Source organism: Aegilops tauschii, chromosome 6 (genome assembly GCF_002575655.3).
Source record: "Aegilops tauschii subsp. strangulata cultivar AL8/78 chromosome 6, Aet v6.0, whole genome shotgun sequence".
Lineage (NCBI taxonomy): Eukaryota > Viridiplantae > Streptophyta > Magnoliopsida > Poales > Poaceae > Aegilops > Aegilops tauschii.
Window position 1 is genome coordinate 100,265,537 of NC_053040.3, and position 23,083 is coordinate 100,288,619.

The following is a 23,083-nucleotide window of genomic DNA, read 5'->3' on the forward strand; positions in this document are numbered from 1 at the left end:
CTCGCTTGGCACCAGTATTACTATTCTGCAGTTTCCGCTCGAGGCGTCATTCAGACCCTCGCTTGGCACCCAGTATTTATTATCTCTATGTCTGATCGCACTGGTTAACTTATTCATGTGCTTCATGTTTGCATTTGTTATACCTTATGTCCGAACTGTCTTGCGAGTACTTTCATAGTACTCACCTGGCTTGTTGATTTGGCCAGATGTTGACGAAGGCGATCTCTTGGATGAAGAGTTTGATAGCGCGTCCGACGCCTAGAGGAGTCCCAGTCAGTCCTGCGCGATCCCGGATATTGGTCACTTATGTTGTTTACGCTTCCGCCACCCGCAATAAGTCTTCTCGAGCCTCACTCCGACGCTCGAAGAGCTGTAGTCTTCTGGAGTCATATCACTCGCCCCGCGGTGATATCTCCACCATCGTTATTATCGTGAGTTAGTAGTTTGCCACCCTATCCGCCGTATTGTTTTATCGGCGTGCATGTAATAAATTGTTGGGAAGTCTCTGCTCAACTTTGTATTATATTTAGTACTCCTGGTATTTTTCTTCTGTGACCAATGTATTGTCTATCAGTGAGAAGGAATTCTTCCTCGCTGGTCCGTAGCAGGGATTGGTTTCTCAATAATTATTTTATTGAAAAACCGGTCGTGACAAGCTTGGTATCAGAGCCAGGCTGACTGTAGGAAGCCACTAGGTGCGATCGCTAATCGGTTATTAGCATCTTTAGTGCTTCTTCAGCATTTTGCAATTGTAGCTATTTTCTGTGGGTCATCATAAAATTTATGACATGACTACTCAGAATTTTTGCCTACTTTTGTAGATGGCTGGCAGCGGCTGTGAGAATCGAGTGTTCACCAACGTGCCCGAGGGGTTTGTCAAGCTCCTCGTCTCCATCACCAAGCTCGCGATCGGGCCAGCAGCTCGCCCGGAGTTCACCCTCTATCAGCACAAGCTCAGTGACGACGTGTCTATGCACCAAGCCGTGGTGCAGTTCAGGGGAGGACGATCTGCTGCTCGCCATTTCCGTTTTACGGGAAGGGCCATGCCTACAGAGAGGTATGCCATGCAGATGGCTGCCCGTGAGGCGATAGCTCGCCTTCGGGACATCCTTCCTACGATGAAGACTCGTCGCTACCGCTACCTCCCATGCCATGTGCCATACACCAGCCACTATGCGTTTGCCTGCCATCGGGGAGAAAGAGACGAAGCCATCGAGATGGTTGTGGAGTATCTCAAGGCTCTGGAGGAGTCTTTCGACAACCTCGTAGATGATCTTGTGGCTGCCCGCATGGACCTAGTCCGGGGCGGTCCTGCCAGCAGGAAGGAGCTTCTCCACACGGCGCCGCCTCTGACATTCGTCTCGTCTTCAGCCTCGTATGCACCGGCCGTTTTGGCCACTGCTCGCCGTCTGCCTACCACTGGGGAGTTCGACCGAGTCATCGCTCCTACTCCAGTCAGAGCCGCACCGCCTGCCGCACGCGCTCTACCACCAGTCGCCCCCGCACCATCACCGCAGCGCAGCGTCGCACGCCAGGAGCCAGCTAGAGAGGAGGAGGTTGATTCTCCTGGACCGCTGAGCCTTGCCATCGGCAAGGGGAAGGAGATCCTCACCATCTCCGACTGAGAGCACCGAGTAGCCGCGTGTTATGTCTGCTTGTATGATGTGTTGTTTTTATCTGTACGCTAGTCTGTATTGGTGTGTTTGCTGCCTTCCGGAGTAGTACGCTAGTTTTAATAACATGTCAGGTTTGTGTACGCACAACCTGAGTGTTGTATCTTGTATTTGCTTTCGCATGTAAGATTTGTGTTAAGCACTTCTCTTCCATGAAAAATCATTTGTGTTTCTTTGAAAACCTAGAAGCCTTTTTGATTATTACCTTTGCAAGGGTTTCCTCGTGCTACACAGTTTTTCTCATGGGTTTTGCAACTAATACCCCAGACTGGAAAATGTCTCGCCCATGGACTCGCTCCATGCCCAATCAGCCAGAGGAGGTTTACGGGACACAGACCAGCAACAATTTCACTCAGGGTCAGTCCAGCCAACAAGACAGCGAGGCAGCACTGTCTCAAGTATGCCGTCTCTTCGAGCAGAGTCAGCAACAACACCAAGAGATGATGAACCATGTCATCAACATGGGAAATCACCGTGAACACTATCAACCACATTCCAAGTTATCCGAGTTACAGAAGACTCGCCCCTCAACTTTTGCTCACACCGATAGGCCGCTGGAAGCCGATGATTGGCTTCGTGAGATTGAAAGGAAACTGATTATTGCTCAATGCTCAGATCATGAGAAAGTGCTTTATGCACCACACTACCTTACTGGAGCAGCCGCAGCATGGTGGGAGAACTTCCTACACATGCATCCCAGGGAACACAACGTCACCTGGGAAGAATTCAAGGAAGGTTTCCGTGGGGCACACATCCCCAGGAGCATCCTAAAGATCAAGAAGAGAGAGTTTGATGACCTGAAGCAAAGAGGCATGTCAGTGACAGAGTACAATGGTCAGTTCACCCAGCTGTCTCGTTATGCCTACGACGAGCACATGACAGAAAACAAGAAGATGGAAAAATTCCTGGACGGCCTGGCACCAACGCTAAGATGCCAGCTGATTGTACACACCTTTCCGGATTTTAAGACGCTGGTGGACAAGGCCATCACCTTGGAAAATGAGTGCCGTAGTCTGGAAGATATCCGCAAGCGGAAGAGGGACAAGACGACTCTTGCCCGCAGCAACCGAGGCAAGGCTGAGGTCCCAAGGACAGACACAAGGAGATCCACAACTACTGAGCCAAGACCCGTCGGACATTTTCATGCCAGAGACAAGGAGTTCACATACCGTCCAGGAGTCACCTGCTATGCTTGTGATCAGCAAGGGCATTATGCTAAACAGTGCCCGAAGCCAAGAGACTCGGCACCCAAGCCGAACAATGGTGGAAACAATCCCGCCCCCAAGCGCAACAACTTCAATCCCAACAACAACCACAGGAAGGGTCATTTGAACCATGTGACCAGGGAAGAAGCGCAGAATGCCCCAGACATCGTGCTCGGTACGTTCCCTGTCAACACAGTACCTGCCACGGTTTTGTTTGATTCTGGAGCTTCCCATTCGTTCGTTTCGAAGAGTTTTGTTTCGCAACATGGTTTTCCGATACTCCCCTTGGAAAAGTCTATGATCATCAAGTCCCCGGGAAATAAGCAAATCGCCCAAGGTTACTGCCAAGGAGTGGTCATTGAGTTCGAAGGACTACCATTCCACGCGAATCTCATCGTGTTGGAAAGTAAAGGACTGGATGTCATTTTAGGGATGGACTGGTTGACCACCAACAAAGGATTCATTGACTGCTTCAATCGGACAGTGATTCTCACTCACCATCACGGCAAGACAATAAGAGTCTCCGCTCAAGAAAGGCCACGATCACAGAAACCAAAACTGAACAAGATGGACATTGCAGAACTGAGGAAAGTTCCAGTGGTATGCGAGTTCCCTGATGTGTTCCCGGAAGAACTACCAGGTATGCCACCAGACCGAGAGATCGAATTCAGCATTGAATTAGCACCTGGCACCGCTCCCATTTACAAGAAGCCGTATAGAATGGCACCCTCAGAATTGGTGGAGTTGAAGAAGCAGATAAAAGAATTATTGGACAAAGGATTTATACGAGCCTGCTCCTCACCATGGGGTTCGCCCGTATTGTTCGCCAAGAAGAAGGAGGGGACACTGAGACTATGCATAGACTATCGAGCCCTCAATATGGTCACCATCAAAAACAAATACCCGATGCCACGGATAAATGATTTGTTTGACCAGCTCGCACAAGCTAAAGTATTTTCAAAGATTGATTTGAGATCAGGATACCATCAACTGAAGGTACGAACAGAGGATATCCCCAAGACAGCATTCACTTCCAGATATGGGTTATACGAGTTCACAGTGATGCCTTTTGGTCTAACAAACGCCCCCGCATACTTCGTCCACCTCATGAACAAAGTGTTCATGAAATTCATGGACAAATTTGTGGTGGTATTCATTGACGATATTCTGGTTTACTCAAGGACACCCGAAGAACATGCTGAGCACCTCAGAATTGTTTTGGGAGAATTGAGGAAGCATCAGTTGTACGCCAAGTTTAGCAAATGCGAATTTTGGCTAAGACAAGTTGGTTTCTTAGGCCATATACTGAACCAAGAAGGCGTGGCCGTAGACCCAGAGAAGGTCAAGGCCATACTAGACTGGAAGCCGCCCGCGAATGTTACAGATGTGCGGAGTTTCCTAGGAATGGCAGGGTATTACAGGAGGTTTATTGAAGGATTCTCCACTATGGCAAAACCTATAACACAGTTACTCAAGAAGGACAAGAAATTTGTATGGACAGAAGCATGCGAGCAGAGCTTCCAAGAACTCAAGAAAAAGCTGACAACCGCACCAGTCTTAACTGTGCCAGACATACACAAGAGTTTTGAAGTATATTGTGACGCGTCCCGAAAAGGTCTCGGATGTGTACTAATGCAAGACGGCAAGGTTGTCGCATATGCCTCCAGGCAACTGCGAAAACACGAGGAAAATTACCCAACACATGACCTGGAGCTAGCAGCAGTTATACATGCACTCAATGAGTGGAGGCACTTTCTGTTGGGAAATCGCTGTGAAATATATACGGACCATAAAAGCCTCAAATATATCTTCACACAGCCAGAGCTGAATTTACGCCAACGACGCTGGTTGGAACTGGTCAAAGACTATGACGTCGGCATCCACTACCACCCTGGAAAAGCAAATGTAGTAGCCGATGCCCTTAGTCGAAACCCTAGCCCGGACAGTGACGGTCAGCAAAACTTGAGGCCTGAGTTTCAGCGAGAGTTCACTCGGCTCAACATGATGTTAGTCTCCGAGGGCACCGTATCGAACCTGGAGATACAACCCACCCTAGTGGAACAAATCAAGAAGGCTCAACAGGGACATCCCAGTATCGAAGGCATAAAGAAGGAAATGAACCGTAGTAAGACTTCAGAATTCGTCACGGACAGTGGTACCGAAACAGACTTTGCGTACCTAACATTGAGGAACTCAAGCAACAGATCTTGACGGAAAGCCACACCGCTCCATATTCGATCCATCCTGGAGGAACCAAAATGTACAAGGACATCCAGGAAAGATTTTGGTGGCACGGTATGAAAAGAGATATAGCCACATTTGTTGCTTGTTGCGATTCATGTCAGCGTATCAAGGCCGAGCATCAAAAGCCAGCAGGGCTACTCCAGCCTAACAGGATACCGGAGTGGAAATGGGACGAAATCGGAATGGACTTCATTGTCGGATTACCCCGATCACAGCGTGGAAATGACGCCATCTGGGTCATCACAGACCGACTAACCAAGGTTGCTCACTTCATTCCCGTGAAGACTGCCTACTCCACACAAAGACTGGCAAAACTCTATCTCTCCCGCATAGTTTGCTTGCACGGAGTCCCAAAGACTATAATATCGGACCGAGGCACCCAATTCGTCTCCAAATTTTGGGATCACCTACAACAAGCTCTGGGCAAGCAACTAGCTTTCAGTACAGCATACCACCCTTAGACAGATAGACAAACAGAACGTGTAAACCAAATCCTAGAGGATATGCTAAGAGCCTGTGTGCTCACCTATGGATCCAGTTGGGAAGAGAGTTTGCCCTATGCCGAATTTGCGTACAACAACAGTTACCAAGCCAGTTTGCAAATGGCACCCTTTGAAGCATTGTACGGACGGAGGTGTCGTACCCCATTGAATTGGTCAGAAACAGGTGACAGTCGTATCTTCAGCCCAGATATGCTTAAGGAGGCCGAGGAAAAGGTTAAACAAATCAGGGACAGACTCAAGACAGCACAGAGCCGACAAAAGAGCTACTATGATCAGAAGCATCGTGAGGTCAGCTTTAAACCTGATGATTCCGTATACCTCCGAGTATCTCCTATGAGGGGTCTGCAACGGTTCAAAATAAAGGGGAAACTAGCCCCAAGATTTATTGGATCATTTTGTGTGAAGGCACGAAGAGGCACGGTAGCCTACCAACTAGACCTGCCCAAAGAGCTGTCAGACGTCCATGACATATTCCACGTCTCGCAGTTGAGGAAATGTGTGAGTAACCCGGAGAAACATGTACCTCATGAGGACATTGATATGCAACCAGATCTCACCTACAGAGAAAGGCCAGTAAAGATTTTAGAAGAGTCTGAACGGAGGACCCGTCAGAAAACGACAAAAAATTTCAGGGTCCAGTGGAGCAACCACACTGAGGATGAAGCCACATGGGAAAGGGAGGATTTCCTCCAAGCAGAGTATCCATATCTATTTGAGGATCAGCAGAAATCTCGAGGACGAGATTTTTCCTAAGGGGGTAGGTGTTGTGACACCCAAGTTTTTATTGGATTTTTCAAAAGGTTTCATTTGACTTGAAGGGAGTGATTTAAAATTTTTCTTCAAGAGAACTCTCCCTCTCATATATTTTCTTTATGGCAAAAATTTTATTTGGATTCACCCAAGATCTGCCTTTGACCTTGGAGGTTCTTGCTTTCTTTAGGACTCAAGACAAAATGGTTTTTCATTTGGGAAAATAACCTTTGGTAAATCTTCTTGAATTATGCACTATGGCTTTTGGAAAGTCCTTTGCCACTTTCAACTATTCCTTCTTGCCATGGCATTAGTGCAAATGCTCTCTCCTAACCCTTCCCTCACCTTTGGATCATGATTTGCATCAAAATCCAGCAAGTTGAACCTCCCCATGTATTTATTTTCCATTCAAATCCTATTCAAATATTTTCTGTCTTCTATTCTACCACTTGGAGATTTACAAAGGAACTCCTCTTTCTGTTTTGATTTTTGGCCCCAAACTTCTTCCCCCTCCTAGTCCTTTGAACCCTCAACCTGGAACCATGAAGATCCACTGGTCTCCAGTTCAAAATTTTCAAACTACATCAGCTGCAAGTTTGGACCAGATTTGCCAAATTTGGTGAAATTCATTCAAAACTTTCTCCAAAAATTCCAAGTAAATTCATGCAGCCCCTGGGTGCTTTGAGTGATCATCTCACCAAGTTACAGCTCCAGAAAAATTTATCTCTTTACCAAAACCTACTGTCGAACACCTGCAGTGCATGGTCACTGTCAAGTTCAGTTAGTTTCAGAGATTCAGTTCAGTGGCTACTGTCGTTTTCTTCAGAACGTGACATCGATCTCACCAGTGCCATCGCGTCGCCTTGCTCCTCGTCCTCGCCCTCTCGTTCCTGCACCGCACGAGTGCCTGGCATCTTGCGAGCGTCGGCGACGAGCAGCAGAAGGTGCGCCGCCCCGTGACCGACGCCGGCGGCGGCTTTGCGGACGCCAGCGGGAGACACGGCGCCGCCGACTCCACCCAGCTCCGCCCAAACCACCGGAGCCCGCCGCGTGGCCGTCCACTCCCCCGAATGCGCTGCCGCTCTCGTCGTGAACCCCAGGGCGCGGAGCGCGCTCTCTGCCGCCGTTGAGCTCGTGCGGTCACCTCACCGTGGACAGACGCCGTTACGCCAAGACCAACCACGTTCAGCTGCAAATCAAGTCCAGCAACATCCACTGATGCTTCTCGACCGCTCAAACCCCCTACCAACCCACTGCTCCGCCGTAATCGCTCGCCGGAGGTTCTCCATTCACGGCCACCCCGTCGAGCTGCCTATAAATAGGGGGCCCGAGCTTCAACTCGAGCACCCACCAGCCCTACACTTCCCCTAGAGCACGCCCAGCCACTGGAAGAGCCGCGAGGGGGTCTCCTTCCTCGACTCCGGCCGCCGCGATCCGCCACGGGGTCCAGCCCGATTCGCCCCCGTGTGTGCTCCGCAACCCCCATTCTCTTGCCAGTAGCTTCTCCTTGCATCACCCGTTCTGACCCGCGCCTCAATTCGTACTTTGCAGTCCTCCACCGGAGTTCCCCAACCTCACCCGAACTGCCGTCCGCCGGAGATAGTGTCGCCGTCGACGTGGTGCTCCCCGTTGGACGAGTCCACCACCCACCGACGCGGAAGAAGACACTGAAGCTCTTGGTACCCTCCGTTTCTCCTAACTCGCCGTGGTTCGACGCCGGCGTCCACCGCCGTCTTCGGGCGCCGGCGAGCTTTCAAACCTGACATGCGGGCCCCGCGTGTCAGCCTCTGTTTTATTTCCCCGAATCGTTTTCTGTTGGCGCCTTCGGGCAAATTACGTCTTCTCTCTTGCGCTTGCGCATTTCCAAACGAACCGTTTTCTGTTTTCTCAGTTAAAACCCTGGAACTTTTCTGTTTCATTACAGAAAGGTCCCTGGACAGAAACCTTTATAACTTTTTAATGAAAAGGTATTTTTGAGTGATTCTTTTTCTGTCAATCTCCAAATTTTGTCTAGTTTTTTATGGGATTTATTTGAAAAATATTTGGCAAAGTTTCTGTGCATGTGTTGGTTTTCACGTTAGTACCCCGTTTCGTGATTGCCGTAGGTTCCGGGAGAGGGGACGGAACCGCGAACTTCGCCGAGCTAGACTCCGACTTCTCCGAACCAGGCAAGCATGTTTGAACATTTGATATGGCAGATGTTTTGCATGTTCATGTGAAAGTTTGTGCGTGGCATGTGAGGGTCGATAAATACCTCGTTGCTTGTAAGGCAACGACCCGGTTGTTCCGAAGTTGCGAAGACCTCTGATGAGAGGTGGCCTAATCATGTGGTGACATGAAGGGCAGCAAGGTGGTACTGTTGTAGCATGCCAGCCTTGCGTCATCCGACTTTCTTCGACGTTAACGTGGTTGGAGCCACGTTATCGATCTTTTCCCGCATGTCCCAAGGTTGCGATGACCTCTGATGAGAGGTGGCCTAATCATGTGGTGACATGAAGGGCAGCAAGGTGGTACTGTTGTAGCATGCCAGCCTTGTGTCATCCGACTTTTCCGACGTTAACATGGTTGGAGCCGTGTTATCGTCCCTTCCCCTTTCCGTGCTACCACATGTCTCATTGCCAGGATACGGTTTAGTAAGTTGGTAACCTCTTTCCGTGTACACACCAAACAGAGAGGCCGGAATGATGGTACCTTGGCCCAGGATTAAAGCCAGTCATTCGGTCAGGGGGCATGGGTGTTTCTGGTTGGGACCGAGAGGGGGGGCACCCCCTTATAGCGCGCGTATAGAAATTTGATCCCATGCTACGCGAGGTTGTAGCCTCCCCGACTCAGGGTTTTTCCTGAATGTTGCCGAGGGTGATCCCTGGCTTCGGATGGTTAAATTGGGTGTGTACTAGTTAGACGTGTTCCTTCCAGAACACCGTAGACGGAACTAGTCCCCGTGACTACTGAAATCCGTTGGCTGTGGTTAAGTACAAACTCTGCAGAGTCAATTCTTTCCAAATCATCGTATCCATAATCAGTAATGTAGATTTTATATCCAAATCTATCCGTGTGAAAAACTTGCCCCCGGTGAACAAGCTCAAGCGGTAAAGTCTCAGATTTATTGTTATTCCTGTGGATGGACTAACATTATATTTGTCTCGTGCTTGTGATAAGTTATATTCCCGAACTATTGTATTGTTGTGTTACAATATAAGCCCTTTATGAGACGTCGCGCAGACGTCCGACTGTGGCGTGTACTCGTTTCTCACTTTAAATATAAGCCCTTTATGCGATGTCGCTCAGACGTCCGACTGTGGCATGTACTGTCTTTATTTTCTGTTATAAGCCCTTTATGTGGTGTCGCCCCGACGCCCGACTGCGGCATTATTATTCCGCATTTTCCGCTCGAGGAGTCTTTCAGACACTCGTTTGGCACCAGTATTATTATTCCGCATTTTCCGCTCGAGGAGTCTTTCAGACACTCGTTTGGCACCAGTATTATTATTCCGCATTTTCCGCTCGAGGAGTCTTTCAGACACTCGTTTGGCACCAGTATTATTATTCCGCATTTTCCGCTCGAGGAGTCTTTCAGACACTCGTTTGGCACCTGTATTATTATTCCGCATTTTCCTCTCGAGGAGTCTTTCAGACACTCGTTTGGCACCAGTATTACTATTCTGCAGTTTCCGCTCGAGGCGTCATTCAGACCCTCGCTTGGCACCCAGTATTTATTATCTCTATGTCTGATCGCACTGGTTAACTTATTCATGTGCTTCATGTTTGCATCTGTTATACCTTATGTCCGAACTGTCTTGCGAGTACTTTCATAGTACTCACCTGGCTTGTTGATTTGGCCAGATGTTGACGAAGGCGATCTCTTGGATGAAGAGTTTGATAGCGCGTCCGACGCCTAGAGGAGTCCCAGTCAGTCCTGCGCGATCCCGGATATTGGTCACTTATGTTGTTTACGCTTCCGCCACCCGCAATAAGTCTTCTCGAGCCTCACTCCGACGCTCGAAGAGCTGTAGTCTTCTGGAGTCATATCACTCGCCCCGCGGTGATATCTCCACCATCGTTATTATCGTGAGTTAGTAGTTTGCCACCCTATCCGCCGTATTGTTTTATCGGCGTGCATGTAATAAATTGTTGGGCAGTCTCTGCTCAACTTTGTATTATATTTAGTACTCCTGGTATTTTTCTTCTGTGACCAATGTATTGTCTATCAGTGAGAAGGAATTCTTCCTCGCTGGTCCGTAGCAGGGATTGGTTTCTCAATAATTATTTTATTGAAAAACCGGTCGTGACAACAGTCGGGTGGTCTTGCTGGTCTTGTTTTACCATTGTCGAAATGTCTTGTAACCGGTATTTCGAGACTGATCGGGTCTTTCTGGGAGAAGGAATATCCTTCATTGACCGTGAGAGCTTGTGATGGGCTAAGTTGGGACACCCCTGCAGGGTATAAACTTTCGAGAGCCGTGCCCGCGGTTATGTGGCGGATGGGAATTTGTTAATATCCGGTTGTAGAGAACTTGACACTTGACTTAATTAAAATGCATCAACCGCGTGTGTAGCCGTGATGGTCTCTTTTCGACGGAGTCCGGGAAGTGAACACGGTCTTGTGTTATGTATGAACGTAAGTAGTTTCAGGATCACTTCTTGATCACTTCTAGTTTCTCGACCGTTGCGTTGCTTCTCTTCTCGCTCTTATTTGCGTATGTTAGCCACCATATATGCTTAGCGCTTGTTGCAGCTCCACCTCATTACCTTACCCTACCCATAAGCTTAAATAGTCTTGATCTCGCGGGTGTGAGATTGCTGAGTCCTCGTGACTCATGCATACTTCCAAACAGTTGTAGGTGCCGATGATACCAGTGCAGGTGACGCAACCGAGCTCAAGTGGGAGCTCGATGAAGATCTTGGTCGTTGTTTTGTGTCTTTTATGGATGATCAGTAGTGGTGCCTAGTTGGGACGATCGGGGATCTAGCATTTGGGGTTGTCTTCTTTTATTTTGGTTCCGTAGACGGACCTTGATTGTACTCTGGATGATGTATGTTTAACTTGTTATTTGTGTGAAGTGGCGATTGTAAGCCAACTCTTTATCCATTTCTTATTCAGTACATGGGATTGTGTGAAGATTACCCCTCTTGCGACAAAACTACCATGCGGCTATGCCTCTAAGTCGTGCCCCGACACGTGGGAGATATAGCCGCATTGTGGGTGTTACAAGTTGGTATCAGAGCCATCCTGACTTAGTAGCCCCCTGCTTGATCGAATCGCTGACATTGTTGAGTCTAGAACAAAATATTTTGAGTCTTAGGAATATATATATATCGGAGATTAGGATTCTTTTTACTCCTCGGTCCCTTCGTCGCTCTGGTGAGGAATCCTTACGTAGAAGTTTTGACTTCCCTCTCCTCAAATTTCATGAATTGAATTTTTTTAGGATCACGCGGATATCTTGGAACCGTTCCGATATTCTTGTGACGAGAACATTGTTCTTGGTGCCTCCTGACATTTAGGGGTTGTGGCAGTGTCCCGGGGAGTCGAGCTCAGAGGTGTTGTCATCACAATTTTATCGTTGCAGTTCTGGAATACCTGAGTTCGCCGACATCGAAAATCTCTTTGATGCAGTTGTTGGTGAGATAACCTCGACGCCACCCAGTACTGGGGCGGGAGTTCGGGAGTATTGCCATAACTCGTATAACGGATGCTTTTCGAAGGTTGAGGTACAGATTTCCGAAGGTTTCTTGGTTATGTGTTGACGGATGGATACAGCTGGATGTAGGGATTGCTAGTTTGGGTGAGATATTATGCTTCCCCTGTATCCCCAACACCTGATTGCATAACCAGAAAGTTTTGGGAGTTTATAAGTGGGAATTCAAGTATCTCGTAGGATATCTTTCCAACAGACACATGATACGATATGGGGTCTATCATATGTTTGTTCCAATCCTTTGTTTTGTTTTGAGTTGTGGTATTCGAGTTGCTTCAATGTCAAGTGTTGAATCCATACCTTTTTCTGAAATGGTGTTCTCATATTTCTATGGGAGTACTAATCCTTCTTAATCATCGAGATTGTCATGCCAATTCTTTTCCAACCGACATGCTCCTCTTCAAGTGGACCCGATCATTTTCAACATTCGTAAGATCACTTCTCGGTTTTCCTCAACGGTGTTTGTTTCATCCGTCCCAAGTTGTCTTTGTTTTTATAGCTAACAAGTAAATTACCCTTCATCATTGGTCCTTCAAAATTACTTTTGAGGATTTTTCTAATAGATGCATCAACAATAAAGTTCTGACCAAATCTGAAAATAGGTAAATTACTTGCTAAACATACCTCTTCAAATATGTTGGGAGAGCATGACGGTGGTGTTCCTTGAACAATATCTTGCTCCACCTTTGGATGGCTCCCCAACGCCTCTTCATCATCTTTTCTTGATTTCGTGTATCATTACATCGAAGATTTTTGTCGGCCGAACTTTGTTCGACTACTTGTTCCTATCCTTGAAGTTCATCAATTTCTATGGCACGGAACTCATAGGGCAGGAAGTAGGTTCCATTAACTTCAGAAAAATCAAGCATGGTTGTTTTGCTATGCTTGCCATGCCCTTTCTCAATAATGCTCGCCTCTTTGGATTTTATGGGTTCGGAATATATACTACTTGATTCGGCTTTTTCAACTGAAGCACTTTCATATTCCGAATCATCCTTCTTTTCACCGGTTATATCAATTGGCAAGACTTCTTTTCTTTGAGCTAATTACCTATCAATTCTCTCTTAGCGAAGTATTTGCACCCTATCGCGCAAAGCTTTAACTTCCCTCTTAATTTCAGCCCGCTCTAGATTAGTTTGCCCCCCAATGCTTTTAGGATCTTTCAGCAATGAAGTGTTAGTGTTGCCGAAATTTTACAATTGTGCAGGGGGTGTATAATATGCTGCGGTACTAGGTGGAGGTGTATGCACTGCTGTATAACTATATGCTCTCTCGCCAATTCTATCAATTGATGAAGTTTCATCTTCCTGCAAAACTCTAACCTTTATTGCAGCATAATCAGGAAACAACCCCTTTTCATATTGTTCAAGGCAAAGAGCACTAATCCTCTTGTTTTGTGCCAAGCTCTTTTTTAATGCAGTCACAACCGCTTCTGGAAGGGATTGCTCCGCAATACTTTCAGATTCTTTCGGCAATGATTCGTGAGTGTTGCCGAAATTCTTGAATCGCATAGAGTATGCATTATATGCTACAGTATTTGATGACGGCACATGTGTTCCTATAAAATTTTCACTTATTCGGCTATGACCATGAAGATGCGGGGCCGAATTATGAACATCTACATTTGCATACGGTGCTGAAAAATTACTAACATGAGGTGTAGCATATGATGGTTGAGAGTAACTGGTCGAATAGCTAGTAGTAGCATGGCCAATTCTTCCACCCATCGGCAAGGTTGGATTCACATATTGCAAATTAGTTGCTGATGAATAAAAAGGTGAAACACTTTCTTGTATGCTATTGGAAATTTTAACATGAGGTGTTTCAAATTGATTAACCAAACACATCATGTTGTTCGTCGGCATATGGATTTGTGGGGTTGCCGATGCATGAGAGTTTGGATACATATGTTGTACGTTGCTAAAATCATAAGAATTTGAAGCATGAAGATTGCTTTGCATCGGTCCTTGCGCATAATTAGATGCATGATTGATAAAACTAGGGCTAGCCTATACATTATGCTCATTAGGTGATCCAGCAACAACATATGGATTATTTGCATCTACAAAGGGGAATTGGGTATTCATATTACCTTTGTAGATTGCAGCAACTTGATGACGATCTCTTCGTAGCAAGAACGGGCTGGAGACCGTTCGAAGCTTCGTCCCCGGCGGAGTCGACAAAAAGTGTGTTCGCACACGAACACGTCACCGTGTACCCTCAACGTCGGGGGTGATGCACCGCAGCTCACGTCGAAGGAGACCCACCGGAAGCGCGGTACGCAAGACAATCCGGCGGGTGCTTTTGAGGACCCGAAAGCCCACACGCCCGAGAGGGACCCCGTCAGGGCGCGCGACGGCTATGAGCTGCCCTAGGTCGACCTGATCGCCCCTAGGGCCTCAAGGTTCACCGCCCTGCAACAAGAAAAACAGACGAAGAACGAGGAAGAAGAAGAACTAGGGTTAAGGAGAAAAGATAAAAGATAAAAGTGGTAGATGTGTTTATTCGATTGTGTGTTGTTCAATCGGCCGCCACCTCTTGTCTATATAAGAGGCGGATGGACTTCCCGTACAACAAAAAGGACTTGCCTCGCCGTCCAAATCATCAAAATCTAACCAAATTCGGACTTCTCACGACCTCCAGCCCAGATGTCCGGCTCTAGGCCTGGATGATCCGGCCAAGCCCAGATTTCTAACAGCAGTCCATTAATCAGGCCATAACTTTTTCATGCGAACTCGGATTAAGATGATTTTTATATCAAAATCAACCGTCTCGACGAGACGCACAACTTTGCTGTTGAACACTTTTGGATCTGAGGCCATCTTGAGGGAGTTTTGGGCCATTTTCTAAAGTATGCAGCAGAAAAAGTTGTCCGGACGTCCGGACTCGTGTCCGGATGATCCGGGTGCCATCCGGATGATCTGTCTTCAAGGGGCCCGAAAATTATGGTTCTGTTACTTTACCGGATGATAGCCCGGACGTTCGGGTCATTCATCTGGCCTCCGGCCGGATGATCCGGATCCCGGCCCGGATGATCCGGCCAAATATTGCTGCAACCCACTGTTTTGCCTGTAACTTTTGCATATGACCTCGGATGGGGATGGGGACGATTTTTATATCAAAATCGTCCGTTTCGACGAGACGAAGAACTTTGCAGTTGGAGTTTTTTCATCCAAGGCCATCTTAATTAGGTTTCATGCCATTTTCTAATCTGATGTCAACAAGGGTATCTCCGAAATTGTCATATCTTTTGCACTTGAGCTCCATTTTGGTCCATCTTCATATTTATTTCGATCATCTTGAAGAGGGCCATCAAATGGTGACATGAACTCATAATTTTAACCTCATCCCATTATAGACTCAAGTCACTCTTTGCGATCATGTCATTTCTGAGTGTCAACACTAACATGAATCACAAATTGTTTCAACATTGCGCTCTCGAACAAATGGGAGCTTATTTTTTCTAAGCAATTTCTCAACTAAAGAAAAAGATGCATGTCCTAAACGACCATGCCACTGTGTAGACGAAAGTTTGTTGGCACTAAAAATTTGTTTATTGAATCTTCGAATCTTCGGGATCAAAGGGTAATGCGAGCAAGGCTCCAGCAAACCATACAATCTCAGATGGCGCTCCCATCTAATCTGATTCAGCTTTCACGGCTTGGGTGCGTGGCTTGGGTTTTGCTGAACTGTATTCCTTCTGATCTGGAGATAACTGAATCCAAAGGAGCACGGGTGGAAGACAATTTAACTCTTTCGGTGTCCTAAAAATTACAGAATTATACCATCCATAATTGAACACATAGGAAGAGCTGAATCATATTAAAGGTGTATATATTGCCAAACCATGTACAGGACAAAGAGCAACCTCTAAAGCAATTTGTATTGCCAAATCATTTTTTTGTTTTACAAAAAGGGGTTTCCCCCCACCTCATTTTTATTAACACGAGGCCACAAAGCAAAACCAAAAGAACTGTTCCCAGCGCTCCAGCTGAGCTAAAGTAGCTGGGTCAGACCCCCTCACCAAACAAGAACATTTACCAGGTTACACCTCACAACAAAACAGACAGCTTCAACAGCAAAATAGCAAAGGTCACGCGTAACTGTTACATCTTTTTCCTCCCATTTTTGTTACAGGAACATCACCCGGAGTGGGCTCGCAGGAAGGCCCCTTTTTGTGCCTTCAACGGCAGGCAATTCTCAGCAGCTTGCTTCTTCGACGGTCGAGAAGTAGTACATAGCGTTGCAGCAGTACCAATTGACTTCCTTTGCACAGAATCTTCCATTCATGGATCAAAACACTTGTTTTCCCCAACAGATTTTTGACACTTGTCCAAGCTGAACCCTGAAAACACAAATCATTTCCAGTGGTCCATAAGGTCCACAGTACAGCAACACAGGAGATGTTACTCACAGATTTCTTATTATCAACTTTCCAAAGTTCAGCTAACTCATCTATGTTGTGCGGAATTTGAAAATTAAACACCTCAGCAATAACTTTGCCAACTTCCTGGGCCCATAACAGTCAAAGAACAGGTGCTGGACTGACTCTAACTCACTACAGAATAAACAAATAAGATCATCAACATGTCGTCGTTTACTAAGGTTATCTCTGGTCAAAATCTTATTATGATACGCTAACCACACAAAAACTAGGTATCTACGGGGGACTAGAATTTTCCAGAAATGTTTCCACAGAGTAGACCCCCCCCCCCCCCCCCGGGTTGATGGTATTATAGAAGGAGCTAGCAGAAAATTCACCAGATGATTGAAACATATACACAGGCCTATCAGATTCATCACTAAGAGGATAGTTGGAAAGAACAGCCAGTAATTCATCCCTTTTAGTCAAGAAGGCATGTCCTACACATCTTCTCAAAGTGATAAGCTCGCAGCCATCCCAAACCTCTGCCACACAACAGTTCTGTTGTTGACAGAGGTCAAACACCTCCCAAAACTGGGTTTTCAAGGTGCACTCACCAGCCCAGATGTCATGCAGAAGCTGATGTGCTTCCCATTCCCCAGAACCCATCTAAACAGCAGCAGAAGCTCTAGTCACATCTTTCCAAAAGGGAGATCCAGTATTAGTTCTAGTCCACAGCAGATTTGGCTTAGAAGTACTGTACTTATGGCTAACCAAAGTGATCCAGCTTTTTTCCTTAACACAGAAAAATCTTTTAACCCAAGAGGCTAATAAAGCTAAATTAAACTCCCTCAAATTAGGGACGCCCAAACCGCCAAAAATCTTTTTCTGGGACACAAGTCCCCAGTTTAGCTAAATGGTATTTGTGATTAACCACAAAGTTGCCCCAAAAAAAGTGGGCCATTTGTGAAGTAATGGCTTTGATAGCCCATTTAAGGAATTTGATAAAAGACATCAAATACATTGGTATACTAGCAATACAAGTCTGCAACAAAATTATTTTAGCCTCATAACTCAGAAGTCTCCCTCTCCACCCACAGATTTTCTTAATGATCTTATCTATGATTGGTTGGAGGTCTTCTCTTCTAAGTTTAGCAACATCCTCCCCCAGATTGACAGTCACCAAATCACATTTATCATAATTAATTTTCATGCCAGATAGGTGATTAAAACAAGAAAGCAGCCATTTGATATTCCTAGCATTTCGAGGGTTAGGCTCTAGGAACAAGATCGTGTCATTCGCATATTGCAGACTAACCAAATCACCAGGAATATTATTTGGAACAATCCCAGTTATAATTTCAAACTTTGCAGCTTTGGCTATCATTTACAGAATATACAGCAATAAGAGAGTTAAGGGAAAGAGATTCCATGGTTAGGTACAAATAGATGGAGACCGGGCTAGCATGTAACATATGTCTATCTCCAAGTTATGCAACGTATACATTTGCACAGTGGTTGTTAAACACTACAGACAGATATCGAGACACTATCCAGACAAACGATGTTGAACACTTACTATAAAGCTGGCCCATATTTCTGAATGACAAAGCTTTGCACTTTGAAGCAGCAGCATGGATGATTCAGAAGCTGTACCTATGTAGACTCAAGACGGACAGACGCTATATAGAGAGACGAAGCTCAACATTATTAACATGCCTGCTGAAGGCCTTGCTCAACAGCTAAATATGGACCAGCTTTGTAACATCTATGATGACCTGGAAAGCGAGGTAGAAGCACAATAAACATCCCCTACTGTTGAAGAAAACAGTGCTATTGTCAAGTAAAGCAGTACTGCATGTGACAAGTATTTCGAATTTCCAATGAAGTAAAGAAAGAAAATGCTTACCTTAGAGCCTGTTCTTCTTCTTCTTCTTTTTCTCCAATTTGCCCAAGTTGATTCTGTTCGCTATTCCTAACTTGGAACATACATCATTAAATGTTTTACATTTATTCTTCAGCATCTTATCAGTAATATCGTCATTGAACTTTTCTCTGCCTTTATGAAGAATCTGGGAGAGCGTTCCCCATTTGTTGAAGAGCTTGGTTATACTAACCGGGACTGACATTTCCATCTTCTTTGCCAAGATATTTAGTAACCACTTTTCGAGCTCGGGAAACCGTAGAGCTTCGGCTAGCAGAACAAAGAAGAGAAGGGCCTCTTTCAAGCTGATGTCAACACTTTCTTCCTGAGACAGATCCATATTAGCAATGCCTAAGAGCACCTGGTAATGTCCTCTAATAACATCATCTCCGACGGTTATCTGGCCACGTGCTTTGGGATTAAAACCCAAATTAGGGTATTTTGACATCTGTGCCATTATGAGTGTACCCTTTTTGCATAACTCCTTGGGTAATAACATGGAACGATCGTGATCACTGAACCTGTAGCAAACATGATTTGCCACGATGCTATCCAAGTACATATCATGTGTTCTGTACAGTGCATATACTGACTCTGAGTAGTCATGAGAGGATGCCGAAGGGCTGATCCTTAAAATGATCCAACCCTTGGGATGAGTCACCAATTTTCCCTCTGGGAGTTGCACATTGTCTCTTTGGAGGATCAATTTGAAGTACTGTCTGACTCCATTGAATGACGTCCTCAAGGAACTCTCGATGTTGTCCAAGTAAACATTAAATATTGGCGATCCCTGCAAAACAATTGAAATTAAAGCACGTATCTAAGAGGTCATTCTATAGGACAATCAAGAGCTAATAGACAACCTAGCAGCCATGCTAAAAAAGGAGAGCCTCTCATCCACCAAATGTTGAGTAGTCGTCATATGTCAACTTATCAACTATCAATTTGCACTTAGAAAATTAAGAATAGCAAGTACCAGCAACCAGATCGCTTAAACAATTAAGTTATCATGCTACTTAGTAGCCGAATCACTTACACCAGATCACTTGCACTTAGACAATTACGCATAGCAACTAGCAACAAGATCACTTAGATAATTAACTCATCATGCAACTTATCTTTTGCAACTCAATTTCTTTTGGCAAGATAACCTCAAGTTATAATGCTACTTATCTTCATCACAACCTTCAGACAAGAGATAAGAGAAAACTTTGACTACCTCCACAGGTAGAGCTAAATACACTCAAAGAAATTGAACATATATTTCTCGCTAAGAGATAAATAAAAGTTATCAAAGTGTAATTCACACTGCCAGACTGCCTTCTAATCGTAAGCGCTTATTTTGAGTCAATGCCCTATATATTGCAGATATGGCTCTGAACTTGGTGTACATGTCACATTGACACTGTACTGCCAAATACTTCTCCCTGATGCAAATGAATCCACTGCACAACAAATTTACAACGCATAAGACATGCTTCTTTGTTTTCTCTCATTGTAATCAGGAACCATTAGAGCAAGACACCCTATCAAGATTGCAGAGGACAAATGTTGAAGGAGGCTGCTTGCGAATCTTAAGGGAGAGGGGCGTCACCAGGATTCAGAGCAGGAGCCTTTGAGGGCGCCAGAGAAGGAGGAGTCGCCGCGAGAGGGCGAGTCCCCGGGAGAAGGAGGCGTCGCCGCGAGAGGGTGCGCCCCCGAGAGAAGGCGCCGCCGCCGCCAGAGGGTGCGCCCCCGGGAGAAGACGGCGCGAGCCGTCGCCATAGCTGCGTAGCTGGTGTGTCCGTGTGTGTGGAGGATTTTTGGGGAGCCAAGGTTAGAAGGAACCTGGTCAGCGCGCACGATTTGGAATTGAACCAGATTTTTGGCCGGGGCCGGCCGGAGGGAGAAAAAACGGTATCGCTAAATTCGTTCTTATTAGGGGGGTGGCCACCGCCGGCCTGATCATGAACGCTGGACGGAGAACATCCGAGAGTTAAGGAGCAGAAGCTTTTTGCAGATGTGCTACTAAGTCCGCTGCTGGACGCCGGCGAGTGTACGGACTGCCCCGACAAGCAGCCGCCGGCAGCGGTGCTCGACGTGTCCCTCGGCTCTTACCGGGGAGAGCAAATTGCGGCGCTGCCAGCTGCACTGAAGGGCAAGCAGGGGGTACTGCGCCAAACTGACCGCGCGGGCGTATTCACGGAGTCCGACGAGAGGGCCCGCCGGCTGCCGGCACGATTGACTGACGACAAGCTGATCTCTGAATTCACCAAAACAAACTAAGAAAACTAAAGGATCGCCGGAGTGACTAGGACGCAAGAAAACTAAAGGATCGCCAGAGTGACTGAAACGCAAGAAAACTAAAGGATCGCCGGAGTTTGACAAGAAACACCAAGAAACCAAGAAACGCCAGACAATCGCAAACCGCTATCACAAGACAAAGGCCGTACCTCACTGGCCGAAGGGAACGGTAGAGGCGGTGTTGCCGGGCCCCCCTGCGTCGGGGAGGCGGAGGTCGAAGAAACCGCCGGCCGCGGCGACGAGAGCGGCGGCGGGCTGGGCCCAGCCCGCCGCGGTGACGACGAAGGTGTCGCGGGGGCGGCAGCATTCGTCGACTGGGAAACTTTCGGACTTCCTGTTGTGGATGACGAAGGCGTAGAAGGACCGAACCGCGACCACTGGAAGAGCCTCGCCGGCGTACGGGTATGGAACCGCCCAAGGACCACGCCGCGACCGCGAGAAGAACGCCGGCGCCGCTTCGGAGAAGGCGTGCGGGGATGCTGCTGCGTCGGGGAAGAAGGCGCCGGAGGCTCCTGGGCCTGCGAAGGCTGCGGCGGCGAATGTGGGCTGGGCGGTGAGCGCGATGGCCGCCGTCGCCGTGGACTGGGCGGTGACCGCGGTGGCCGCGGTGGTGACCCTCTGGCGCGGCAGGCGCTCTCTGTTCTTTTCGACTTTTTCCCCATTTTTTTTGTTGCTCTGGATTATCCGACGTACGAGTGCTTCTTATGTACGATACATATAGGGCCGATACATGTACGACAAGCCCGAGCCCCAGAGGCAGGCAGACACGTGCAGCCTGTGCGGCCGAGCTGGGCCCCCAGTTTGCTGACCCCAAATTCTGTACTAGTCCACTTCAGTCCATAAGCCAAAGGCCCAACCAATAATCCTGGATGAGTTCTTCACCATGTTATTGAATGTGTTACTAAAAAAAAACCATGCTATTGAATGTTAATTTTTATTTTTTAAGGGAATGAATCCTAATTTTTGAACAAAACGCGAACATTTTTTGCAGTAGTTAGAGCAACTCCAACAGACTAGTAGAAGGCTTGTGCGTTGCTACGGGCAAGAATGGAGATATCTGTATTCTTCTGTCAACAATACGTAAATGATGAAAGCTATTGTCATGAGTTGCACATGACATACCCCTGCCCCCGTGTCGCCCGCAACTGACAGACACGGGGGAGACCCTTCGCCACCACCCCCTGCATCGCCGCCGCCGGAGGGCCGGCCAGCGAAGCTGCACCACGCCTGGGGATGGCGGCAGCAAGGAGGTTTCATCCTCTTGCGCTGGAACGCTACCCCTCACGAGCGCCTCCTCCGCCTGCTTCGCACCGCGCCGCTGTCACCGGCGGGCTGGCCTGTGTGACTGCTTCGCGCCTGAGGATGGGGTCGGGTGGGCAGCTTCCTCTCCTGCGCGCTGGAACCGCGGGTTCCCATCCCCTCCCCACTCGTCCCCCTAGATCTGATCTTGCGAGTTGCGTGTTCCCAACCCCTCTAGCTGATTGTGCTCGTCCTGCCGGTCTGGCTCGGCCGTGCCCGATGTGCTCCTCCCCCGTTCGACTCTTCCTCCCCCTACGCTGGCGCAGCTCCTCCTTGTTGCTGTTCGGTGGGGGCATGCAAGGGCTTGGGTGGAGGTGGTCGGGCTGGCTGAGGGTAGGTCATGCCCTGTTGCATAACACCCTCCATCTCTGATGGCGTCTCCTCCGAGCTACAGCGGTGGCCTCTGCCCTGTGGTCAAGGAGTTCTTTTGGCAGTGGGTTGAAGCTTCACGGCGGGTCCTTGCCGACACTGCCTCAGTCCTCGCGGCCATGGACCTGCGTTCTCCAACGTTTGTGGCTTGCTGGCGTCCCACACCAGCACGATATCGGCCCTGATGCTCTGGTCGTTGCGGCCTCTTGTGACGTCTTCGGTTCACTTGTGTTCTAGCAGCTTTGCCTCCTGCAGTTTGGATCTGCGTCCCCTTCTAGCTCCGGCTTGCTAGCAGTGCTTGTCACCATCCTACCATTTGCGTCGGCTTTCTACCCCGCTGCCTTCTCGACCCCGTCCACCACACACATGTCGTTCCCAAAGCTCGTGTTCCCATTGCTTTTGAAGAACCTTTCTAGTAGTCCTTCTGTTGCTAAGAAATAGTTGGTGCCGACGGTCATTGTTGTATATGGTCTATCGCTGTTTGATCACTTTTTCTTTCTCCTCCAAGGCACAACTTCGGTCTTATATGACTTCTCTTTTTGGCGGTGAGATTTTTTGAAGTGTGTTGGCGTTGGCTGTGTGCATCCTAACTATGCAGAGGTCGGGTGTTCGGTCATCGTGTTTGTATCCGCTTGATACTTCATTATGAGTCGATAAAAACATCCTTTATAAAAAAACCACTAAAAAACAATCCTCAGTGAGTCCTTCACCATGTTATTGAATGTTAATTTTTAGTTTTGAGGGAATGAATGCTGATTTTTTTGAACGAAC

The 23,083-nt window shown here is 47.3% G+C and overlaps 1 long non-coding RNA gene across 1 annotated transcript; it reads right to left on the reverse strand.

The window, feature by feature from the left end:
- Positions 1-15,924: 15,924 nt before the first annotated feature.
- Positions 15,925-20,255, reverse strand: LOC109775008 (uncharacterized). The gene is made up of 4 exons (XR_005759462.3): positions 19,956-20,255; positions 18,347-19,151; positions 18,017-18,215; positions 15,925-16,419 (listed from the first exon to the last, which is right to left on the reverse strand). It is a non-coding gene; the product is annotated as an uncharacterized lncRNA (long non-coding RNA).
- Positions 20,256-23,083: the final 2,828 nt, after the last annotated feature.